Here is an 8937-nt window from a genome sequence, read left to right as displayed (position 1 = left end):
GTGAAAGCAGAAGGGAGATGCTGGAGAAGAAGAAGGCATCAGGGCGGGAAGTGGACGGCTGAGCTGGGGAGAGACGACCGGTCTCCAGCACGATGTGCGAATCTGACAGAACGAAACGCACTCTGTTGTGTAAATAACATGCACAAAAAGGGTGAAAAAGCATTTCTGTGGGGAAACAGGGAACAGAGACAGAATATACACGATCTGAGTAGTGGGTTATTGCAGCGGTGTGGTTTCCTTTTCTCCTTTATAGCTGAGATTCTTCTTTTTACTGGGGTGTGCATGCAAGCTACTCTTACACCCATTTGGGGGATCAGAGCACATATAACATGTTGGCCCTTTTAATCCTCTGTTCTCCTCCTCCCTAAATACCTCTCTGCCGCCTTCCCCTCTGCCAAAGTCTCTGCCTTCTTTACTCTCTACTAAGGACTGGGTTTCCGTAATAGGAGAAACTGCAATGCTTAATGCTCTGCATCTAACTTATTTCACTTAACACCATGGACTCAATATCCATCCATTTTCCCACAAATAACTCAAACTCATCTTTCTTTATCTCTGGATAGAATTCAGTTGTGTGTATATCACATGTTATCCATTGTTCTATATTTGGTGTTCATATATTTGGATTCTTGTGTCAAGAAACAAAGTTCAGCTCAAGTTGTAAGACCCAAAATTTCTATGCTTCTTCTTTTGCTAATAGATGAATTCTGTTGATCTAATACTATATAATCAGTGCATGGTCATTTTAATAATGAAACCGTCGCAGGCTCATTACTACAATTATCATCAAAGAAAATTTCTTTGATTTACACAAAGATAAATGTTAAGATTACTGTATATTAGTAATGTCAATGGTGCTAAAAGTTTATTTGAGGGCAACCCATTTGAGACCCCTTCTTTCTCTCTCTTAGACAGGAGGTTTCTTTCCCCCAGTAAATATATTCTGCTCTTAACCTCCACTGTTCCTAAAGTTCGCTCCTTGGTTTTAGAGAACACGAACTCGTACCAGACATCTCGCAGGGTGGGAGTTTCTTCACTCTGTATCATTTGGAGGTCTTCCACAGAGATCACTGGATGGAGGAAGGCATTTGCTTTAGTTTCCAGACTCTGGATTGGGATTCATTTAGGTAAAAAAAAATTATGCTTCAAATTTTGTTATGTCTTTTCCCATTACTTAGAATTGCTTATGCTTTGTCTCCTATATAGTTTTGTTAAAATGATGATAAATCTAAGCTAAAGTATGGGAAGGTTATAAGGTTATTGATACTTCTTTAATGGGACTTTTTTATTCCTTGACTATGTTGCATTTGAGCTAGTTACTAAATTTACTGGTATTCCTTACTTGACTTTACTTAGACAATAGTGCTGGACAGAGTAACATTAAAACACCCCCAGCATACTTTAATATAAACTTCTGTAAAATGAGTCTTTCTAAATAAAATCTAGCTCAGACTTAGAAAATAAACACGCCCACATAATAAAACATGGGACTCCTTCCACCAGGTAAAAGATGCCACTTCAGTGTCTGTTCTTGAGGAATGTCCTCTTGGAGGACAGATTCACTGGGACAGACTGGCTCTGACCCTCCTCTACCTTCTAGAGGAAGTGTTGAGCCTGTTCTGCCTCAGTTTCCTTTCTCTGGCCTTCCTCCTATTCTTTTCCTGCCACTTTGCATTTTCCTTTTTAGAGGCATGTAAAATTAGAAAGAAAACAACTCTAGACTATTCCAACCTTTTCCTCCCATTCAACAACTGAGTTAAGCTCATACAAAGCGAGCATTTGCTAGTGCCGAAGACAGGGAAGTCATCTTACAGGAGGGACATACCCCATCTCTGGGTCAGCGAGACATCAGAATTTTGCCTGTCCAGGAGAACACACATAAAAGGCATGTCCCAGCTTAGTGTTCTGGGCAGGTCTCCCTCAGGAGGCTAAACGTGAGACACAGGGGGAAGAACTGACTTCTGGGTAAAACCAGAAGGAGCTATTTCCAAAGCACCACACTTACAGCACCAAAACACATTTAGTCCAAGGGAGGATCTCCAGCATTTCCTCTTCTCCTAGGTCTAGTTATCATTTATGTGTATAGAAAAAATACTTTGATAGTAAGTTGTGGACTTTAATTTTTTTAATTTATTTTGAAAATAAAAGAAGGAAAACATATTAACAAACAGACATCCATTTACAAAATAGCATAAGAACAATACAAGCAAGCTGTGGACCTTAAAACCTTTACTGTAACTTACAAAGTGCTGGGTAATGATCTTTCTCTGGGCTTTACCTATCCCTTCTAGAACTTTGACCAACAGTGGTTACTCTGCCAGCTAGTTAAGTGAACACTCCTAGAGCCACTGCCACTCTGAAAGCAGAGGACAGATTTCCCCAGCATCTCTTTGGTGAATCCTCATTGAAGCCAATGGTTGATGGGATGTGGACCAGACAGACAGCTGGATTCCTTTCTGGAGACTGATCTCTGGTTGTGTGGGCCAATAGAAATGGAGAACATCTGAGTGGTCATGGTCAGGGCTACTCTCCGTTGGATACTCAAAGGTTCCTCAACGGACACAGGCTCCTGACTGCAAAAAATTCTTCAGTTATCTATCATATTTATCTCTCTGTGCTGGTAAATTACAGACACTCCCTAAAATTTCACTTGATGTAGAACACTGAGACTACCCCTCCCTTCAGGAATTAGGCTGAGGCAGCTTGCAACTACTGTTTGCATTCCACTGCAGCTAGCAAAGGAATGATTTACATTTGTGCCTTACATATGCTAACTGACAGTAGAAACTTTTAATCAGCATTACTTTCCTGTGTGCATAGAAGACTAATATGCCTTTACCAACGTGTAAAATATGATTGTGAGATGATAAATATAACTTCAACCTGTGAGCTTAAAAAATTTAAGTAAAACATTGCCATTTCCCCTGCTAGGAAAGCTTGCCTAGGTGGTTAGGTAGATAACACAAGTGTGTTGGAGACTTCTTTGCCCTAGGGCTCAGGGCAAAGTTCCTCAAGTCAATTGTTGCTTTTTTTCTATCTCCAGAGGTGATCTCCTTCACGGCACAGCCACAGAAATGCTGTAACTACTTTCAGCTCACCTTTTTATATATACCCTCTTCCAAAGAACAAACAGCAATAGTTTATTACAAAGTTCTGCTTCCTTCTTTAAACATTCCGGTCACAATTAAGACCAGTTGTAACTTGTACTTATAGGTGTCCCACAGCAGTAAATTCACAAGCTCCCTGAGAAGATAAAATTGCACACCAGTTTGAGGGTGGATAGGCTGGTCAAATTTTGTCTTCTGCTCTCTCCAGATGCCACCCACCTGCCCTGGAGTGAAATCTACTCAAGGGACACCTTGAGTGTATAGAAATCAAATAGAAATAAAGGAAGGCCCAATTGGGTTTTTGTTTTTTTTTGTTTAAAGGAAGGCCCAATTGGGTTTTTGTTTTTTTTTTTTTTTGCATTTCAGACATGGAGTGGTCAAAGTTGAAGTCTCTTACTCCTTTAGAATGCATTCCTAAGTGCCAGAAGATGTTTGACCCTTACAACTTGAAAAACAGCCATTTGATATTTTTCTGCACAGAAACGTGGCCTCTCCACCTTCTAGAACCAAAATGCAATGCAAAGGGAAACATTAATTAATGTTCTTTTACAACTAAAACCATACCTTAAAAAAGAAGAACAATGGCCAAAATTACCCTATGTTCAAACTTTCTTTACACTAAGAAATAATTTTTATTTATGCTCAAATTATAGTCCATATGAGACTACCCACATTCATGTCTCTTTCCCTCAGTGACTTAAAGCAGATCAAGCTAAAACTAGGAAAATTTTCAGATGATCCTGATAAGTACACTGATGTTGTTAGAGGATTTACTCAGACCTATAAACTAGGCTCGAAAGATGTAATGTTAATCTTAAGTCAAACACTGATGACTAATGAGAAACAAGCAGCATTACAAACTGCTATTACATTTGGGGACAAATGTAGTATTGTTAACTTTAAACAGCCAGAAGATAGACAGCCTGGGGAACCAGTTCCCACTGGAGCTCAAGCAGTCCCTACCCAAGATCCCTGCTGGCCTAACAGCCAGACAAGAGATTGGAGCAGGAGACATTTTCAAGTACTTAATTGAGAAGGACAAAAAAAAGATTCTCTAGTTATTTTAAATTGTCAGCTATTTATCAGGAAAAAGATAAAAATCCTCTGGCTTTTTATATTTTTTATTGGAGGCACTGGTAAAATATACCTCCATAGTTCCTGAGTCAATAGAAGGAAAGATTTTGCTTAAAGACATATTTATTACCCAGTCAGCCCCATATATTAGAAAAAGGATACAGAAGACAGCTTTTGCTTCAGATAGTTCACTTGATTCTTTGGTTAAAAATTACCACCTTAGTATTGTATAATCAGGAATGGGAGAAAGCAAAGGACAGAAAAAGAGACCAAAAAGCCACTCCTTTGTTGGAGCCTTAAAAAACAGACCCTAAGTCTGATTCTTGGGGCTCCAAGAAGAGCTCAATGTTTAGGCTCAACTGCTACTACTGGTGGAAAGCCAGGCCACCTTAAGAAGGACTGCCTTAAGAGGCCCCAAGCCTTGCCCTGACTGCAAAGGGGGCCACTGCAAGCCAGACTGCATTCTGAGGCAGAGGCCCCAGAGCTCAGATTTGTCTTCCAGGGTGGTCTAGCAAGACTAAAGCGCCTTGGGGCACTCTGCCTCCTCCCTCTGACCAACTGTCATCTCCACAGAGGGGCCCTAAGTAATCATGACTGTAGAGAACGAAGAAATCAGCCTATTGCTGGACATTAGCACATGTCTCTTTGTCCTTCCTCAACTCTGGCCTTCCTTCCAGTCGTCACACCTCACTAAAAACAGTCACCAAAAATATCCTGTTTAAACTGTCACTGAGGTAACTCTCTCTTCACTTATTCCTTTTAGTTATGCCTAAATCCTAGCTCTCATCCTGGAGAGATTTTATCCTGTCTAAATACTAATATGCGCACACACACACACACACACACACACACACACGCACGCACACACGCACACACACAGACATTTTTTATATTTATATATATATATATATCGAGGGTGTCAACTAATCAAAATGATGCTGAGACAGCTTTTTACAAATGCATTACATATTGTTGTTCACATACAAAAATGCAGAGTTTTTGTTTTTTTATTTTCAAAATAATGCCTTAATCTGGTTCTCATAAGTCATCAAATAGATAATCATAACTAAAGCTAGAGGGACTTATGACAAAATGTCAGACTGTATCAGTAAAGGGGTCTAAGAGCCAGTGGGTTACCACTGCTATCCCTTAAAAACAGTTTCTGAATTTACTTGTCAGCTTTCATGCTCGTGCTTTGATTATACATGCTCTAATTTCTTGGAAGACTTGTTCTTCCTAGAGGGTGCCAAACTGAGAGTTATCACATGGATAAAACCAATAATAAATATTCTAGATTCCTTTCAGATTCATTTTACCAGGATCCAACAAACCTTGTCCAGAGAGAGAGTTATATGACACATATTGGGTCCTTAAACAACTATACTCAGTGGACCTTAAATGACACTGTAGCTGGTCTCTCTCTCTCTCCTAAATAAAAATAAATAAATAATGAGACAAGCCATCCTCCAAAATCAGGTGACATTAGACATTCTAACAGCAGCACAGGAGGTATGTCGGCAATTGTAAAAACTAAATGCTGTGTGCACATTCCTGATCCTTCTGCTAATATCTCAATAGCTGTTCAAGATATAAGGTAACAAATCAATGACATGTCAAACTCTGAAATTCCCTGGACCTTCTCCTTAACTTCCTTATGGGAAGCCATTACTGGCTCCTTTTGGCAGAACTCTGTTGAATGTTCTCAAAATTATCCTGTTGATGCTATTATTTGGCACATACTTGCTTGGTTCTTTGACTTGGTCTCCTCCAGACTGAAAGCCATACACTTACCCAAGATGAAAATGCCTGGTGTCTATCAAGGGCCTTTATACTGGCATCTTTTTTTTTTTTTTTTTTTTTTTGTACAGGGAATTGACCTCACGACCTTGCGCTTACCAGGAAGGTGCTTACGCCACTGAACTATATCCCTGGCCCATCAAGGTCTTTAGACAGACCCTCTGTACAGTATCTCTGATTGCCAATCAACAACTACAACCCCCTTCAGCCTGAAGAAGCCAGATTGCACATCGCCCATCATTCCCTCTTGGCAGTTTGGTGTACTTCTTCAGGGGGGGGAATGTTACAGGCAGCTAAGATAGATAGAAATCTTATAGGCAGTCAGATGGGGCTAGGTCCTCGAAGGAGCCAGTCCAGAAGATGAGGTGTCTTGCAACTGTAGGGGATTCGGTTATCTCCACTGTGGACCACACCTCAAGACAAAAGATAAAACAAATACACCACATACTTCCTCAGGCTGAACATCAGGAACTGATATTCTAAATAAGCATCCACCACCTTGAGAAAGCCAGGAAGAGCCATTGAACCAACCCTCTACAGGAAAAGCTCCTACTCTGTATTCATGCCCACTTGCTATGTGACTCGCTTCCCCATTTCATCCAATTTAATAAATTTTACCTAAGCAATTATACTCGTAATCTTATTGGTTGACCATGGTTTTCTCCAACCTCATGCCCACCTCACAGTTTCCCACTCTCCCTACCTTAGAACTGCCATAAAATCTCTGGAAAAGGAATTGCTCTATAAATTCCCTGGAAAAGGCAGGTGTTCAGCAGCCCATGTAGGACCCTTCTGTCTCTCTCTTGGGCAGAAGCTTCCTTTCCCCCAACAAATATATTATATTCTTTTTAAAAAGTTTATTTGAAAAGTGAAGGGTGAAGGTGTGAGGGAAAACCTGGCTCTGTAGATGACCTCAGGATGAACAAAAAAGAAAAGAAGGAAAAAGCAGAAATAAAACTGCAGCCTGGTACAGAAGACACAGAGGAGAGTACTGTGAGGAATCACACTAGCCAATAATGTCTATCTGATGTTATAGGTTACACCTGAGAAAGAGTTGAAGCTAAAATTTGAAAAAAACAACAAAATGCATCAAAACCTTTTAATGCACACACACACACACACACACACACACACACACACACACACACGATCACTCTGCATAGGAAGGGTTCCATCTGAGATGCGCCCGTGACCAGCCATGGTGACTGCTGTGAAGATGTGGCCATCACCTGCGTGACTTCCAGGAAGGCCTGCTCCCTGCGAGGCAGGAAGAGCCCCTCACGTCAGCGTCTCTCTTGTGGTCACCCTGTGAACCGGAGCAGCTGGCCCTTCCCACATCTGTGCGGCTGCTGGGGTGCAGTCCTCAGCCTGCTATGTCCTGGTGAGTCCCACTGGGAACATGGGCCATGGAGCCCCGGGAGTGCACGCTGGCCTGGGGCTGGCTCTGCCCAGCGGAGCCCTGCCTCTGGGTGGTGGGTGTGGGTGCTGAGTTGGCCTTCACTGCGCGGGGTCTGCTGCAGAGGCTCGCAGGCCACCCGGGGAGGAGGGGCTGGGAGCAGGCTCTGTGAGGACTGCTCTGTCCGTCATGAATCTGTCTCTACGGGTTTCTTCTTGGTCCAGAGGATCTGAGCACTGACGGGTGAGTCTGTCCCCAAACAGAAAGTGTCTCTGCGATGGGAGGGCGGGTACAGGGTGTGGGCCGGTAACTGACTCTGAGAACACCTGTGGGTGGATCACATGTGGCTGGCACAGTGGGGCCCTGGAAGCACGGCCCCATCTGTCCCCAGGACCCTCCCAGCCACTCTGTAACTATCAGTGTTAGTGCTTGTCTTCCACCCTCCTGCTGGGGATAGCAGTGACTTACACACCACCGCCTCAGGATGAGTGTATCCCACGCTGACTTCACACCTACTCTCCGGGGAGTCCTCTACTTTCGGATGCTTTGCGTTATGCATTAACATTGTTTTGTATTAGTACATATTAATTACACAGACTGGTGTCATTCATATGCACTAATTAAAACCCACTAAATGGTGGGTTTCATTTCTGCAGACTTCTGCACGCACACAGCACACTTTAATCACACCCCCAGCTCTTCCGCCCTTCTCCCCCCACTCCCCCAATCCCCGGCCTCTTCTCTGACAGACCCCTTTCTTCTTTCTTCTAACCTCCCTTTTTCAACATTTTTCTATATTCCTCATACAAGGGGAAATATGTCCCTGTTTGGTTTTATGACTCTGGCTGATGTCACCTAACATAACCGTCTCCTGTCCATCAATTTTCCTGCGGTTGACCCGATTTCATTCTCCTAGGGCTGAATACCTTTTGTTATATACATTACATCTTCTTTCTCCAGCCAACTCAATGTAGTTTTGATTTTCATTTCCATGATAGCTTAGATGTTGGACATTTTTTCATACATTTATTGACTATTTGTACTTCTATACTCATCCTTTTGAGAAGAAGTGCAAATAGTTTCTTTACAATTTATTGATTGAGTTTCATTATTTTTGCTGTTTTTAAATTTTTTTACTACCTGGATATTAATCCTCTGCCCAAGGAGTAGTGGGCAGATCTCTTCTCCCTCTGTGTAGGCTGTCTCTTCACTCATTTTTCTTTCCATTGTCGTGCAGCAGCTTTTCATCGAATGCAATTCCCTTTGTCAGTTCTTGCTATTGTATCCTATGCCGTCGATGTCTCATTCAGGGAGTCTTTGCCTGTGCCTAGGACTTCAAATGTTTCCCCCCCTGTCTCCTTGCAGCCCTATCAGTGTTTCAGATCTTAAACCTGGGTCTTTAATTATATGGCTGATTGTGTACAAGGTGAGTGACGCAGATCTACTTTCTGTCTTATACGCACGGACATCAGTTTTCCAGCTGCATTAGATGAGGAGACTGCCTTTTCTCCAATGCGTAGTTTTGGGCAGCTCTGTCAAGAATCCGATGGCTGTGGTTGCATG

This window comes from Chinchilla lanigera, unplaced genomic scaffold (genome assembly GCF_000276665.1).
Source record: "Chinchilla lanigera isolate Chin_1 unplaced genomic scaffold, ChiLan1.0 scaffold00166, whole genome shotgun sequence".
Taxonomy (NCBI): Eukaryota; Metazoa; Chordata; class Mammalia; order Rodentia; family Chinchillidae; genus Chinchilla; species Chinchilla lanigera.
This window is presented reverse-complemented; position numbering follows the sequence as displayed.